Here is a 16,417-nt window from a genome sequence, read left to right as displayed (position 1 = left end):
AGCACTAAAAGAAAGAAGGGGTCAGAGTGCGGCTCTAGCCCCCAGGGTGCGCGGCGCCAGGGCCGGGTCCCTAGCAGCGCACAGAGGGGCCGATAGTCTGGGGCCAGGCTGCCCTGCCAAGGAGGGGCGCCGTGGGGGCAAGTGTGTCTCCCAGGAAGAGGGGAGAGGCCTGAGGACACCGTGCCGGGCTCAGGGCGCAGTGGCTGTCCGCAGCGTGCCGGGGAGCAGCTGTCCCGGGATGCCTTCCCGAGCTGCTGCCGCCGGCCAGGACACCCGCGCGGGCACAGCCGCGGCTCTGGGTCAAGGTGCGCGTCAAGACGCAGCCCCCGCGCCGGTCCCCTCTGCGGATGCCCTCTGGGGCCTGGGGCCACGGCCGGCCCAGGCGGCTCTGGGCGCCCGGACGGAAGCCCCCCGCCCCCACCCCCAATGTCAGCGAGGACGCGTGTGAGCAGCAGCGGCGCGGAGTCCCGGGCCGGGCCTCCCGGGGGGGCCGGGGCTGGGCAGAGCCGCCCAGTCTGGGGGCGCGGGGCCTCCGGGGGAGCTGGACTCTGCCCAGAAGCCCAGCGCGGGGGAGGGGGCGGGCGGCTCCGGGCTCCGGAGCGGCGGCCTCGCCGTGCTGGAGCGTTCCAAAGGTCGGCGGGCGGCACACCTGGCGGGCGCGCCCCCCTGCGCGCCCCCCTCCCGCCGCCCACCTGCCGGGCCGGCCGGTCCTCTCCAGCCGGACACGCCCCTGCGCCCGCCGGCCCCCGGGGACCCCGCAGGTGAGGCGCGGCCGCGAACGGCGTCGCGGGCGCCCCCCGGGGCGGCGGGGACCCCCGTGCCCCGCCGGGACCCGCGCGGCCCCCGGCGCCCGGCGAGGCTCAACAAGTTCCCGGGGCGCGCGGCGCCGCCTGCAGCCCAGAAGCCCGAGGACGCGCGCGCTGCGGCGGGCGCCGGGGCCGCCTCCTCCTCCGGGGCCGCCGGCCCCCCGCGCCCCGCGCCCCCGCGCCCGCGCCCCCGCGCTCCGTGCCAGGCGGGCGCACCGCGGCGGGCGCGCGGCCCGGGCACCCTCCGCTCCGGCCGCGGGGCCGGGACCCGCCCGCGCCGCCCGCGCCGCCGCCCGCGCCGCCCCCGCGCCCGCGCCCGCGCCGGGGCCGGCGGCACAGGCGGAGCCCGCGGAGCGGCGGCGGCGCCGGCCCGGGAGGCGCTGCCCGGCCGAGCCGGCGGCTGCCCGCGGCGGCCGGACATGCCCGCGCCCGGCGCGCCGACCCGCACCTCGCAGTGAGCGGCCCACGGTAAGCCGAGCCCCGCGCGCCCCTCGCCCACCGGCCGCGCCCCTGCGCCGCGCGCCCCCCAACTACGGGAACTGGCGCGCGGGGCCGGGCAACTTCGGGGGGCGGACGTCGGGGCCGGCCGGGGCCTGGGCGCCCGCCCCGGCCGCCCGTGCCCACGTGAAGCGCCCGTGTCCGCGCGCGGGGGTCGCGGGGCGCGGGCAGGGGGCCGGCCCGCGCCGCAGCCCGGCCCGGCCCGGCCCGGCCCGGCCGGACGCACGCCCCGACCCAAAGTCAAAGGCGGGCGGGTCTGCGTCCTGCGGCTCCGCGGGGGGCTGCCCGGCCCCCCGCCCGCCGCGGGAGGCGACCGCGGCGGTCCGATGCCCCCCAGATCGGGCACCCGGCGACGGCGCGAGCGGCCAGGGGTGCCGGCGAGGGGGAGGCGAGGCGCCGCCGCCGGGGCAGGGAGCCGGGGAGGGTGCCCCGGCCAAGGCGCACCCGAGCCGCCAGACCCGGGGCCGGGCGCCCTTTGGGCCCTGGAGGCCGAACCGGCTGCGCGGAGCCTTTTCCTTGTGACCTTGCCTGCCTAGGCGCTGGGATCCCGCAGGAGCATCCCCAAGTGACCGGGAGGAGTGGCGGGAACTTTGGGCTCCGGGCTTGGCCCGGAACCCGGGATCCTGCCCAGGGCGGCAGCGCAGCTCAGAACTGGCCCCGAGCACAGAGCAGGGTGCGGGCTTCTCCCGCACAAGGACTTTCCGGGGGGCCCTTCCCACTGGCCAGCGGGGGGCTGTCAAGGTTAAAGAAAGAGGGACTGGACTGGAAAAGGGTCCCCCCACCCACCCACCCAATACCTGCTCCCGCCCCGGCCACTCCTAAGGAGGGGAACGGGGAGGAGAATGATGGAATCTTATTTAGTTTTTGCCACCCATGGGGCAGTAAGTAACCCTCTCGGTCCGCAGAGGCAGAACGAACGCGCTGAGGGTGATTAATCACACTGGGCTATATGTGAATGTCCTATCCTGTTGAATGTTACTATGCAAAGAAAAGTTTTATTTATCTTTGCTTTTTTTTTCCCCTTTTTTTGGAGGGGGGTGTGGAGAATGATTGGCAAACACGCAGAAGCAACACACGGGAAGATGGGAGCCGGGCTCCTGCATGTCTTGCCAGGTCTTCATCCTTGATGCTCCCTGTTTACGGCTTACATTAGATGGCACTGCTCCTCAGGATGGTTTTATTAGAGGCACATGGAGGGGTGGGGGTGGGGGGGGCGTCTCGCCGAGCTCGCGCTAATTGCATGATTTTGCAGAAATTCTTTTTAGCTACCGAGAGTTTCTGCTTCTCTTCACTTGAGGAAATTCATTTCCCTTTCAAGAGGGACCCACCCGGTTTAATGTTGCAAGCGCAGTGGCAGACGTGTGCTCGGGCTGCCCTTGGCGAGGCGAGCACGCCCTCTCCCTCAGCCCACAGCCCGGCCTTCCTGTGCCGTTGTGGGGTTGGACACTTTGAGCCTCTCTCTCCTTAAACCGGGCCCGTGGTACTACTGAGAAACGCAACTACCGGCTAAGAAATGGGCTTACGAAGACAAAAGCTGGTCGGGCTCGCCTTGTGTGCCAAGTGCTTCCCCAAAGCCGTCAGGGGGGCCAGGCGCACGTTTGGGGGCCGAGGCGGGGGCGGGGGGGCTCTGTGTCCTGCCGAGATTGTCTCCCCCGTGGCAGGAGAGGGAGATTTTTGTCTTTTGTTTGAGCCACCGTAGGGAAAGCATTTCAGCCCCTAAGTAAATAAGTCGGAGACTTGTGCGTGAAAGGCACCGCATCGCAGGAAGACTCCCACACATGGAAATTAGCATCAGAAAATGAAAATGGGTTTCGTAAGTAGCAGCTGATGGCAGCCGAGCAGCTGGGCAGATGTGTTCACTTAGCGAGATATTTGTCTGCTCTTGTCGGCTCTAACCCGTGGCTGTCTCCTGGAGAGAGACAGCAACTCCGGAGCCGGCTGCCGGTCGGGGCAGTGGCGCCCGGTTGCCGGGACGGGCTGCTTGCAGCCTTTTGCACTGCAAAGCAGCAGCGGCTCGGGCAGGCAGTGACAGGGTCACCCTGGCTCTGTCACTCTTGATCAAGCCCGGGACCGGACCGCCGGGCACCTGAGCCGCGTGCATGTCCAGCTCCGCTGTGTAGCCAGTGGGGGGCAGACACACAATGCAGGTCCGAAGGGAGCCATGGAGTGGGGTGGGGATGGGGGTGGGGGTGGGGGGGTGGGGTCGGCGGGAAGCCCCGCGTGGCGCTGGCTGGCACGGGAAGGCGGCGCCCCCTCCCGCCGTGCCCTCCGTGGCAGAGGCCTCGGCAACCCGGCCCGAAGTGGCTGTCATAATTGATGAAGCCGGTTCTCTTTAGTCTCCTCACATATTTGATTTTAATATTTCATCACGCTATGGAGTGACTTCAATATTTTAGAGCGGAATTTAAGATGATTGATATTACATGACAACACGATTATTGCCCCTCCACCCGCGCATAAACATTTGCTGAAGCCCTTCCTCAGAGCTGGCCTGTAACACGCAGCGGTGGCACCGTCTGTTCTGTAGAGGTTTTGCTCGGGCACTAAGGACAGGGCAGAGACCGTCACGGGGAGACCCGCTGACGGCTGCCGCTGGCGTGGGGGGCGCAGGGTAGAACCTCCGGACCACGTGTGATCAAGCATCCTCTGCCTCCCACCCCGGAGGGGCTCCGGTGTCTCCAGGCAACCGAGCAGCTTCCTCCCCAGACGGAGAGAAAAATAACCTCCCAGACCTCTCGGCCCCACAATGGATTCCTCCTGGCAGCCCGTTCGGCCTGCCCTCTCCTCCGCCATCGGCGCATTCAGCCCAAGTTGGCGCTCTGGGATTTCAGTCACATTCATCTCACAGTGAATAATACCCGGGATGCCGAGGTACAGAAAGGTATTTGCCGAGTGATGGGCCGTGATACAGATGAAGACCAGATACTCTAATGGGGCGAGGGAGGGGGCAGGCGGGGGGGGGGGGGTCTTCCTGCAAGTTTCTCCTCTCTGCTCTCGCTGACAGTGAAAGAAAACCAGGCTGGAGGCAGGAGAGCAGAGGAGACAAGAGGAAACCCACTCCCCAACAGTAACCCGTCTAGATAATTGCCCTCTAGGGGACCCCGGGAGCACGGCCTCCAAAGACATTCCTTGGGAAGGCTGCCTAGGGAGAGTACTGGGCCGGTCCCTCAAAGGATGATGTGTCCCCCGCCACGCTCGCTGGCTGTCTGCGGTCAGAACAAGACCATAGAGCTGATGCTCACACCCTTCCCATTCCACGGTCCCCTCCGGACAAGAGGGTGAAGGGAGTCCCGGCCCTCCCCCATCTTCCCAGCAGGACACGATGCTGGTCAGAGCTTTTAGATTGCAGTTCCTATGGAAAATTCCAATTCAATCCCTGATAATCTAGCCCTGGGCATCAAATGAAATGCGGCGGCTAGAGCCGATGACAGACATGAACGGAGAACAGTCGCAAATACTCTAAGTGGCCTTGCAAAAAAAAAAAAAAAAGTACTCTCCCAGCTTAATATTCCAGGAATAGCGGGGAGAAAGAGATGGAGGAGGGACCGGAGGCTACAGAGGAACAGCTGGCTCACTGCAAACTTCCCCAAACTGACCGCACTTCTAGGTCACCCCAGCGGCATCGGGGGCTCCTGCCCACGGCGGCTGCTTCCCGGGACGTCCCCCGCTTGTAGTCAAATGCGTGCTTTTTTCTCTCTCCCATTAACAGGTCGAGGTCAGACTGGGGCAGGTCCTGTTTTCTGCATCTTGTTTTGTGAAACCGGCTCACTTTCCTGCAGGGCGAGTTCTGCATCCTTAGAAATGCAGTGGCACGGGGCCGTAAACCCGGGCTTGGAACATGGGTAGACACAGGGGAGGGCGCCGCGCAGGGAGTGGGTCTGGGCCAGAGTGTGCTGCGGGCTGGGGGCAGTGGGCTGGGAGTGGCCCCCGGATGTCCCCAGAGCCCTCCACGGAACTCCCACCCAGGGGGACAGGCGGGGGGCTGGTGCTTTGGAGGGTCCCAAGAGAAAGGGGAAGGGGGCCTTTGCTGAGATAAAGCCAGGATGAGACTCGGGGGCCCGGCGCAATCTCCCAGTCGGCTGTTCCAGGCAGCAGACCCCTGTGGAGAAGCTCAGGGGTACAGGCAAGAACAAGGTGACGGAGGTGAAGTCAGCGTAGGGACGGGAGAGTCACTGTTTCTGGTAAAAACAAATGCACAATGGTCCGAAGGGAAACAGGCACTTGCCAAGGCTGAGTGCAGGAGCTAAACACCACGAGGAGGAGGAGGAGGAGGAGGAGGAGGAGGAGGAGCAGGAGGAGGAGGAAGAGGAGAAGGAGGAGGAGGAGGAGGAGGAGGAGGAGGAAGAGGAGAAGAAGGAGGAGGAGGAGGAGGAGGAGGAGGAGGAGGAGCAGGAGGAGAAGGAGGAGGAGGAGGAGGAGGAGGAGGAAGAGGAGAAGAAGGAGGAGGAGGAGGAGGAGGAGGAGGAGGAGGAGGAGGAGGATGAAGGAGGAGACTGGCCAGGGAGAACGCCCCAGACCGGGGGATACATCAGGGGCCTGGCTGGGTCCCTTGTGACCCAGGGAAAGGGTGTGAGGTGTGACATGTGAGGCAGAGAGGGAGCGAGTGTCTGGGGAGGGAGATACAGTCCCCAGGAAAACTGGGAGTTTTCAGCTGAAAGCATTTAGAAAAAAAAAAAAAAAAAACCCTGCTCAGCCTCTGTTAGTTCTAAGAACTTCCAGAAAAGCTTCAGGGTTTGGGGGCCGGGGAGATAATGCAGCGGGTAGGGTACTTGCCTTCTACGGCTGACCTGGGTTCAGGCCTGGGTATGAATCCAGGATCCCCAAGCCCTGCCAGGAGTCATCCCTGAGCACAGTCAGAAGAAGCCCTGAGCACCTCTGGGTGTAAGCCCCCCTCCAAAAATAATACTTTCAGAATGAAGAAAAATGGCCCCAAAGCTTCACAACACACAGGAATCCTTCTAAGTAAATTCAACATCGGGTGCTGTGTAAATAGTTGATGAGGTCATTAGCAGGAAGCCTTGTCAGGGCCTTTACTGGGAACTCAGGGAGTCTAGACAGAGTTCAGTTATGGGACCCGAGAAGGTGGGAAAGCCAGCACGGGCTCTGGAGTCACTCCCTGCCTCAGCGCAGTCTCTGGCGGGGAAGAGGAGCCTTGGGTTCGAGGGCTTCTACCGCCTGACTCAACCCGAGTACCAGTACAAATCTACAAAGGTCGAAGAGAATCTGTCTTTGTTTTGGGTACCACCTGGCAGTGCTCAGGACTTGCTCCTGGCTCTGTGCTCCGGGTCACACCTGCACGGCTGCGGTCTCCAGCCCACACAGTGATTTCTTCCAAGAAGGAACATGGGGCTGAAGCCATGGGACAGCAGAGAGGCATTTGCCCTGCGTGCGGCTGAGCCGGTTCCGTCCCCAGCACCCACACGGCCCCCGGAGCCAGCCAGGACCCTGAGCGCGGAGCCAGGAGGAAGCTCTGAGCACCGCCCAAACGACACAAAACAAAAGGAATGTGTGAGTGCAGTGAGCTATCGCAGCAGAAACGAGCCCTCTGCTCTGCTTCAGTGAGACAAGAATGTCACAGCCCGAATGTGGACATCGGGGGTGGAAAGGGACTCTCCGTCCCCAAACTCCTAGAATGTCCAGCACCCCACAAGGAGAGCAGACCGAACGCGTCACAACGGGCCAGGTCCTTAGCTGTCACGGCACCCAACATGGGAATGGCCTCCCAGTGCCATTCAAGCCCACGGCACCAACCTCACCGGGCGTGCCTGTCCCACCCATTAGTACCGGAACGACACCGACGTGGTGGCATGAAAAGATGTTTGTTGTTGTGTGTCTGTTTGGTTGTTTGGTGGGTGCACCACCCCCCCCCCCCCCCCCGCGAGGTCTGGCTTCTGCTCGCTCACCCTGTGCTTGGGCTGTGGGTGGGCGGTGGGGGTGGGTTTAGGGAGCTCAGAAGCATGGCAGAGACTCGGCCCCGGGCAGCGCTTGTGTTCCACAGGGCGTTGGAACGGAAGGCATGCTGAAAGAGATAAGCCTATCACCTGCAAACCGGGTCGCGGGTCTGCTCCGGCCGGTCACTCTCCCGCCGTGTACCGGGGGCCGTTAGTTTGCTCCGAGGCTGTGAGCTCGGCCGCCGCACAGGCCGTCTGCATCCTTGTTTGGCTTGTTTTATTCGTGCCGTATATAGATTTGTCTCCATATATAATATTAATTCCCCTCTAAGCATTTCTCTACTTTATTTATTATATCTATCAGATTTGCTAGTGTGGAAAAGAGAAGGGGAAAAAAAAAAAAAGGAAGGCCGCGGAGGGTTCGGCTGAATGATGGAATTTATAATCTGGTTGGAGCCTCGCGTGTGTGGAAGGCCTCTGCGCCCTAGGACCCGCGCCCGTCCTTCCGGCGGGCACCGGCTGGGCAGGGTGCGGAGGCTGGCCCCAGGCTCTGGCCCTCCCGCCCTTCCTGGGGGCTCGTTTCACTAGTGCAGGGATGCTGGACCCCAGCACGGCACATGGCCGTGACACGGAGCCCCTCTCTCCCAGAGCCCGGGATGGGCCTCGCCATTCAGGCGGGTGTTGGAGGTGGGACCACCCTGTGAAGTCCAGCCCGGCCGCCCCCTAGAGCCCCGAGCAGCAGTCCAGGTGTCCCGTCACCAGTGGTGGCCATCAGGAGGATCAAGTACTGAGGTGGCTCCAACAGGGACTTCTGGGGCCCCTGGCACCGATAGGGCAGGGACAGCAGGTCCAGATCCAGGCGTCACTGTCCAGTCATTCCCTGCGGGCCCTTCTGGGACCCACGCAGGGCCCAGTCCCATAGTCGGTGTGAAGGACAGCGCCACCACCAGGCATCGACTCAGAGCAGCACCTTCCATCTGGGGACTGTGGAATCCACAGTGATGGCTTGAGGCAAGGGGGACCCGGGAGCATCTGTCTCTCAGGGGGTGGGGGGCTGTCACTCGCTCAGGATTCCAGGAAGGGTCAGGGCGCCGGCGAGTCACCTCTCAAGGACCACCAGGCACTTCACAGCAGGCCCAAGGGATGCATGCTACACTAATAAGTGCCCCAGGCCACCCTCGCAGCGATCACCAGGTCCTACGTGTGCAATACAGAGGCCGACCATCTGCTGGAAAGGCCCAGTGGGGAGCCAGGAGGGGACAAGCCCAGCTGAAGAGTTGGCACGGCCCTGACCGCCCTAGGCAGGGAGGATTCTAGAAGCTTTAGCACTGCTAATACAGGCGGCGGGAAACCTGAGGTGTGAGTTGGCCTCCTCCTGCCCAGGGCCGACTGGCTGGCATCTGCCTTTGAACCACACTCAGAGGACTCGTGCTCTGAACATGACCAGGCCAGGGCACCAGCTGCCCCCTCGCAGGGATACGAACCCAGCCCCGTGGCAGGGCCTCTGAGGGCCCACAAGACCTTCTGGGCACTTGCCGTGGGCCCAGGTGATGGTCCCTGACGCCTGCCGGGTCCTGCACTCCCTGGGGGATGGGGGAGCCACGCGTCCTGCTCCTTGGGGACTGTCATCCACACGCTGCGGTTCAGTCAGCACATCTGTGGCATCAGGTGGCGCTGAGTTAGGGACAGAGCCGCTAGAGAAGAGGACGGGGCAGGCGAGGGAATGCAGACAGGCCCGGACCCCGGATGCACCGACTCAGCCCAGGAGTCCTGGCTGCCCCGCCCTGGGGAGGGCACCCGGGAGGCTGTGTGGCCCCTCGGCGCCATGGCCCGGGTCCTCCCCACAGGGCTCCAAGGGGGGTCTTGAGAAGCACCTGTCGAGTGAGCCTTTGCCAGTGCTGTGCTGCCTCCAGAGCTCAGACGACTCCCGGGAGCGGCTCCCTCGCGCTCAGGGAAGGCCCACGCTGGCCTGAGGCTCTGCTGCCCACCTGGGCTGGTGAGGACGCCCCTCGCGCTGCTCCCCAGGGCGGTGTTGCCTTCTCTCACGAACCCTGGCCGGGAGCCCACTGCTTCCATCCCCCCCACTCTCTGCCTCCGAGAAGAAGAGCTTGCCTGCTCCGGGGGGCCTCGGGGTTGAGAGATGAGGAAAAGCAGGAGACCCCGTGGATACGTGCCTTACGATGGCACCTCAGGGAACAGGGAACACTTGAGTTTCATGATGGAGGGACCCTCAGAGAACAGGAAACACCGGGTGTCACCATGATGGGGGGACCCTCAGAGGATAGGAAACGCCGAGTGCTACCATGACAGAGGGACCCTCAAAAAAACAGGAAACACCAAGTGCCACCATGACGAAGGGACCTTCAGGGAACAGAAAACACCGAGTGCCACCACGATAAAGGGACCCTCAGAGAACAGGAAACACCGAGTGTCACCATGACGGAGGGACCTTCAGGGAACAGAAAACACCGAGTATCACCATGACGGAGGGACCTTCAGGGAACAGAAAACACCGAGTGCCACCACGATAAAGGGACCCTCAGAGAACAGGAAACACCGAGTGTCACCATGACGGAGGGACCTTCAGGGAACAGAAAACACCGAGTGTCACCATGACGGAGGAACCTTCAGGGAATAGAAAACACCGAGTGCCACCACGATAAAGGGACCCTCAGAGAACAGGAAACACCGAGTGTCACCATGACGGAGGGACCTTCGGGGGAACAGAAAACACTGAGTGCCACCACAATAAAGGGACCCTCACAGAGGAGGAAACACCAGGTGTCACTGTGGATGAGGAAGCCTCAGAGACCAGGAAACACCAAGTGCCGCCATGACTGAGGGCACCACATGAACAGGAAACACCCAGTCCCGCCACCATGGCAGGCACCCCAGGGACCAGGAACACTGAGCGTCAGCCAGATGAGCCCCTCAGGGCAGGAGACACCAAGTGCCACCCTCACAGTGGGGCCTCTGAGAACAGGAAGCTGCTCTCCATCCCAGGGCTCTGCCCTGGGACCGACACTTGCTCCATCCAGGATGGGAACCGGCAGTGGGAGAGCAGGGTGGTGGCTCTGGCCCCGGGCCCTGGGGGGGTGCGGGCACCTCCTCGGGCAGCTGCGAGCAGGCCGGGGTGTGGCTCAGCGTTGGCCTCCCTGGCCCACGGGCTCTGTGCTGGGTGTGAACCCACCCTCTGCACCCATATCTCACTTCCCGCCTTTCCTATCAGCCCAGCGGCACAGTGCTCGGAGCAGTTCCCGAGGACCAGTGCTACTCACTGAGCCTGACTTTAGTCGAACTCACCAGAATACAACCCAGTGATTTACTTCATTCCAAACCGTTGCCCCCAAATACATCGCCCCATTCCAGGGCCAGCCAGCTCTCAGGTGGGTTCTGGAACTTTCTGTGGTGTCCCCTGGAGGTGCAGGGTCCGTCCAGAGCCAGCCCCCTCCCCCGAGGCTGAGTCAGCAGGCTCTCCCTCTCGGAGAGTCAGGGGGCTCCAACTGCCCAAGACTCTGGCTGAAATCCACCAGCTGATCGCTGCGACTGGACTCCAGGCCCGGCAAGAAGCTGGGTCTTGGCAGCCCCGGACTCTGCGGCCCGGGCGGGTCCCGCTCACCCTCGGGGCGGCTCGTCCCAGCGGCTCACACACCCCTGCACAACCAGGGCACGGGCTGCAGGCAGAGCGGCCCCTGCACCCAGCAGGCTTCTCCCCCAGGTCCAGATACAGCCCAGGAGGAGGACAGGGACCGAGGCAGGAATGGGGTGTGTGTGTGGGGGGTGGGGAGAACAGGCCTTGTCTGTCTGGACCCCCTTGAATGCACCTTTGGGTCACGGGGCACGCAGGCTGGGAGTGGCCTGAGCCTCCCACCAGGTTCCTGGCTGAGCAGAGACCAGTGCTCTGGGCGGGGGGCTGGGCGGAGGCACCGGGGAACAGCTGACCACCCCGTGCACTTGTGGGGAGCGGGGGGGGGGGCACGCGGCCACAAAGCGACTCGGGCTCTGGGGTCTCTCTTATGCTGGAGACCCCCAAGGGAAGCCTGCTGCCCCCTGACCCCGCCACACAGACACACAGGCACACACGTACACACACACACACATGCACAAACACACGCGCGCACCGCACACACACACACACGTGCACACACACGTCTCCCTGCACTGACTCTGGGATCCGGAGCACTCAGAGTTGCCCCCAGTCTCTGCAGTGAGGAGGGATGGGACACCCCCTTGGTCTCCGTCCCAGCGATCTATCCTAAGCCGTGTCTACAAGGGGCTTATCCCTCTTGGCGGGGGGGATGGAGGGCAAGGGGATGGGGGGCGTTGCTTGCCATGGAGAGAAACCCCCAGCTCCACTTTCCCCCTTCAGAGCCTGCACCCAGCACAGCCCCAGCGAGCCCCCTCACCAGCGCCCTGGCCCGTGGCTGCCAGGGAGTGTCCCAGCCAAGCCTAAACCTCGTGGCCGGGGGCCGTGGCCGTGGCTTTAGGGCAGAAGCTTCTCCACCCCGTGCTGCTGGTGTGTGATAAGAAACGCTCGTTTCTCTACAGGCTTTGGCTGGCCAAGGACGAGAGAGACCACGCAGGGAAAGGCAGGGCCTCCCCAGGGGGGCTGGCCTGCGGGTGGCACTGGGAGTCCCTCCTGACAGAAATCCCCCCATGCTCCGAGCACGATCCCCAGACTCAGCAGGGAGAAGGCAGGGAACACGGTCTTCTGGAAGTTACCGTCTGGAAACAGCGTGTGTGGAGAGAAAAGCCACGTAGTAAACGCCAAATGGATTCATCATCCTTCACCCAGGAGGCAAAATCCTCCCCAGGGTTGTCCTTGGGTGTGGGAGACCCCAGATGCCCAAGAAAGGGCCGTCACATTCTCTGCATCCCAACGGCTCGACCCTCCTATGGCCCCCAGCTGGGCAGCGGGGACAGGCGGAATCATCCGGACAGTTCAGTGGCTACAATAATCCCAAGGAGCACAGCCTTCGTGCCACTCTGGAACCCTCTTACCCGACACTTTCTGTAATTGCCATGACAGTGGGGCGGGAGGAGGGGAGAGCCGGGAGGAGGCAGGAAATTAGTTCCTTTCATTAATCCCACAGATGATTTCTGGTGAGTTGTGGGACGTGGCTGGACGGACCCTTCGCGGCCAGTGTTTGTTAGGGAAGCTCCCTGCTGCAAATAAAAACCTTTTTTTTTTTACACAGACATAACGTCTTTGCTCTGGTTGCATTTTTGCCAACGTCCTAACATTCTGCTCATTCATTTCCACTCCTTTAGATCTGGACAGGGGACAAGCTGGGGTTAGCATCTGTGTATGAGCGCCGAGGAGGGCCACTTTCTAGTTCTTTCTGAAACAGAATCCCGGCTCTGTCGCCCACAAGAGAGAAAGGCACTCGATGCCCCTTTCAGTAGGAGTCCTCGGGGAGCACAGAGCAGAGACCGGGGCGTGCAAGTCCCCCACTGCATGTCTCCTGTGTGAGCAGGGCCTGACCTCACCTGATCTCTCTGGCCCCGACCCTTCCCCGGGGCCCCCCTCCCCAGGAAGGGGGATTCCTGACTCCAGAGGGGGGCCACAGCCCCTCCCCTGCCGATCCGGGAGGGGGTTGCCCCGCTGAGTCACCCCGTTTCCCTCCTCTCCATCAGTGACCTCTGCGGGACAGGATGACTGTCGGGAAATGTAGCATTTCAGTGTTTTCAAGAAAATTAAACGGGGTGATGAATCTCACCGAGACGCAGTCCGGAATCTACAGCATCAGCTGTGCCCGGGCAAGGGAGGGCTCCCGTCCCAGAGGAATCAATCAGGGTCTACAACGCAGGTCTGCAACTTAACCGTTTCGGAACGCAGAGCTTTTCCGAGTCCCGTCCCAGGGTCCTTGGCCTCAGGCGAGTGGCCCGTTAGAAGGACGGCCACTTTGTGGTCTCGTCCCCCAGACCCAGCACGCCCGCTGCACAGGGAACAAAGTGTTGACCCAGTCCGTCGAATTGGACTCCAGCCAGCCTGGGACACGGCAGTGTCTTAGCCAGCAGCAGCGTCACCAGAATCCAGGGCAGGCACCCTGCGACCCTTTCTAGACCCACAAGAGGGACTCACTTTCCCTACCTGTCCGTGGCTGATGGCGCATGGGGCATGTCCCAGCCGAGACCCTAACGACCAGTCTCAAAAATCCCAGAACTGCACTGGGTTCCACTTGACACAGCCTACAGCAAATCGGACCCCCCTAACACACACACACACACACACACACACACACACACACACACACGTGCACTCTCTCTCCCTCTCCTTCTCTCTCTCACACACAGCCCACGGGACAGTGTTCACCCAGTGGACCACTGTGGGGTCCTGATCAGCCCTCTCCTGACTGCCCATCAGACACAGGCCGGAGTCACCTCTTCTTCCTAATGGTGGCAGGTGGCGGCCCCCGGTCCTGCTGGCGAGCTGCCTGGCATCTTGGTGCATCGTCCACTGAACTGGCTCTCTTGGCCCTCCCTGACCCGGCAGTGACCAGCCTGTGCACACAGTCAGCAGGTCGGTGCCTGCTGGTGCTGCCCTGTGTGCATGGCGGTGCCCCGTGTGGGGGGGCGCGTGCTCACCCCGCCCCCACGGCCACCCTCGATGCAGACACACGCACACAATCAAAATGTGGAATTCATTTTCTCTCTTTATCCCTGGCTTCCTCAGAACAATAAAAGATGACCTTTGGGAGTCTGCCTGGACCCGAATCTCATCATTTCTGGGTTCTTTCCAGCCCGTCCGTGTGTTTGCACTTTCTGAAGGCCGACCCAGGCTTCTAGGGGTGGGCTCGCCTCTGCCTTCTGTTTTTGGGGGGCAAACAGGAGCACCGGGGCACCTTCCCCGGCCCCCAACTTGCCAAGCCCAAGGGGAGACCAATCTTGAAAACGGACAAACCTCAGCCCACGGCGACGGCTGTTTCTGTTCCCTGTCTCCGGGCACAACCTGCCCCCTCCTGCTTCTTCCGTGGACCGTTATTCCGTAAGCGTTTCCCTGTGATGCTGAATCACCTTTATAATGATCATTTAATGGCCCCACCGCGGAGCCCTGAGGCTCTCACTGAGCCACGTAGCTGCTGGCCGGCCCGGCCCTCCCTCCCGACGGCTCTCCTTGGGCTGCCCAAGTGCGCTTCCACGCGGCCCCTCATTCAGAGCAGCAGGTAGAGATGACTCCGTCACTCGTCTAAAAATACAGGCGTCACATCTTTGCAGTGCACACGTGACCGCAACGCGAGGGCAATCAAGACGTTCCTATTCCCGTCAGCTCCTTGACGTCCCGCTGTCCCCGGGGCCAGGCGGCCCCCGCCCTGCCTCTCCCGTTTCCCCTGGAGTCAGCAGAGTCCAATGAATTCTCAGCCACGATTTCCTCATGAAAAATAAACTTTATGAACTTCCGCCACTGGACAGCCAGGAGATGAACTCCCACAACCGGAGTCCCGGTCCTCAGAGGGAACCCCGCCTGCTAAGCCCTCCTGGAAACTGGCCTCTGCAGCCCCATGCTCCGTCCAGTGCCCAGAGTGGCCCCGGCCAGGGCTGCGGGGACACACGTGTTCCGGACCCCTCGCCGGCGTGTTTCTGCGTGAGCTGCACCCAGACACCCGAGGCAAGCGTCAAGGAAACTGCTCTGTGAGCTGGACCTCGGTGCATCGATACACTGGCTTGGGAGGCTCCAGGACCCACTGCCCTGGGCAGATTTCATGGCCACATGTGTGGGCTTGGGGGACTCAGGGGGAACGGGGTGCAGCCGTCACACCATGTCAGGCGAGAAACGGATACACTCTGGCGGCATCGGGGTCTCCCCAGGAGGTGGTTCTCAGGATCAAGGAGAAAACGCGGACGAGTGCAGAGAAGGAGACCGCCCTTGGCATGGTCCAGGGGGCTGGACGCCAGCCGGATGGATGTGCCCACGCGCAGTTACTGGACAGACGCCTGAAGAATGAGCAAGAAACGGCAGAGTTCTCTGCCCCTTGCATGTAGGGCCTGCCCGACACCAGTCCAGGATGAGTCAACCTTTCGGTGACAAACACGTCTGAAGCCCCAACAGGCAGCCAGTGGCGTCCCTGCAGAGACGTGCACCTCGGGCACTGACGTCCAGGAGGTCTCCAGATCTCCCTCCGGCAGAGTTCATGACCTCATCTATAAGCCAAAGGAAGCCAACAGCAAAAACCTCTTGGCGTCTCTCCTACCCGGCCAAGTAGAGCAGCTGAATCACTTTTAAAAATAAAAAACTCAGCGCCGGCAACGAGGAGGGACGTTGCAGAAGGGCTCCGCGTCGTCCCATCATTTTCACTAATAAGGGGATGATTTTTATATACTTAGCAACTCCCTGTAAAACAGGGCAAAGCTTGGGACATTTTTTACATTATTGTGATGATGCCACCGGCAATTAATTCTTCTGATTTGTTTTTATTAGTCTGGTGGTCGGGTCCAAGACTCAGAATATCTTTCCCCACCAGCAGACGGACGTAAGGAAATTATTTCCGTGCGGGTCCTGGCAAATTGTGGTGATGAACAGCGTGGCGGCGCGCACGTATTCAGACACACATTTCTCAGTCGTGGCAGGGAAAAGGCTGAAAAATTACGCGTCCATTGCTTTCTGTAAAAAGGCTCTCTCTTTCACATTTCCACTCCTAGGAAGGTCTTTGGCAGAGCGACGGGTCCAGTTCGCACTGACGTACTGGACAAAGGCGGTTCCAGGATCAATGGGGGCCGGCCGGGGGGAGCACCGCGTTCCCCTCTGACCCCCCCCCCAGCGCACCCCACCCCTACAGCTCTTGGAGCTCCTGGGTGGGGTCCTTGTCTCGCACACGCAGGAAGTATTAATCCCGGCCTCGGCCGGCCTCATGTGGCACATCCCCGGTTTCTGCTTCGTGCCCTGATGTGACGGTTCCGAATGGGAGCTTTGTGAGGGGTGTGACGGGAAGCGGTGGGATTGGGTGGCACCTGGGCGAGGCTATCAGTGCTCGGGGTGCAGCTCCCAGGCCCCCTTTTCCCTCCTGTCTTCCTTCCTCCCGGGGTGAAAGGCCAGACAGGCACTGGGCATCACACTCCAACCACGCAGGCCTCTGTGACCAGGAAGGAGGACACAGCTCCATCCTGTCTGTGTGCAGAGCCGAGGTCCCGGCAGGAGCTGTCCCCGGGCCCGGGCTTGGAAGCCCACCCAGGTCAGGTCTGATTCATGGCTTCAGCGTACCCCCCAGCCCCACTTGTGAGGGG

General features: G+C 62.2%; 2 protein-coding genes across 4 annotated transcripts in view; one reads left to right on the top strand and one right to left on the bottom strand.

The window, feature by feature from the left end:
* Positions 1 to 16,417, bottom strand: part of DOCK1 (dedicator of cytokinesis 1) — a 306,250-nt gene that overhangs the window by 138,539 nt on the left and 151,294 nt on the right. The gene's annotated exons all lie outside the window — the stretch shown is intronic.
* Positions 1,146 to 16,417, top strand: part of INSYN2A (inhibitory synaptic factor 2A) — a 46,626-nt gene continuing 31,354 nt past the window's right edge. The window contains exon 1 of the mRNA XM_056106673.1: positions 1,146 to 1,274. The gene's annotated coding sequence lies outside the window, so the exon portion shown is untranslated. The remainder of the gene's footprint in view (positions 1,275 to 16,417) is intronic.

The sequence above is a fragment of the Sorex fumeus genome, unplaced genomic scaffold (assembly GCF_029834395.1).
Source record: "Sorex fumeus unplaced genomic scaffold, SorFum_2.1 ptg000142l, whole genome shotgun sequence".
NCBI lineage: Eukaryota > Metazoa > Chordata > Mammalia > Eulipotyphla > Soricidae > Sorex > Sorex fumeus.
The sequence above is the reverse complement of the archived record's forward strand: the minus strand, read 5'-3'. Positions and strand labels throughout refer to the sequence as shown.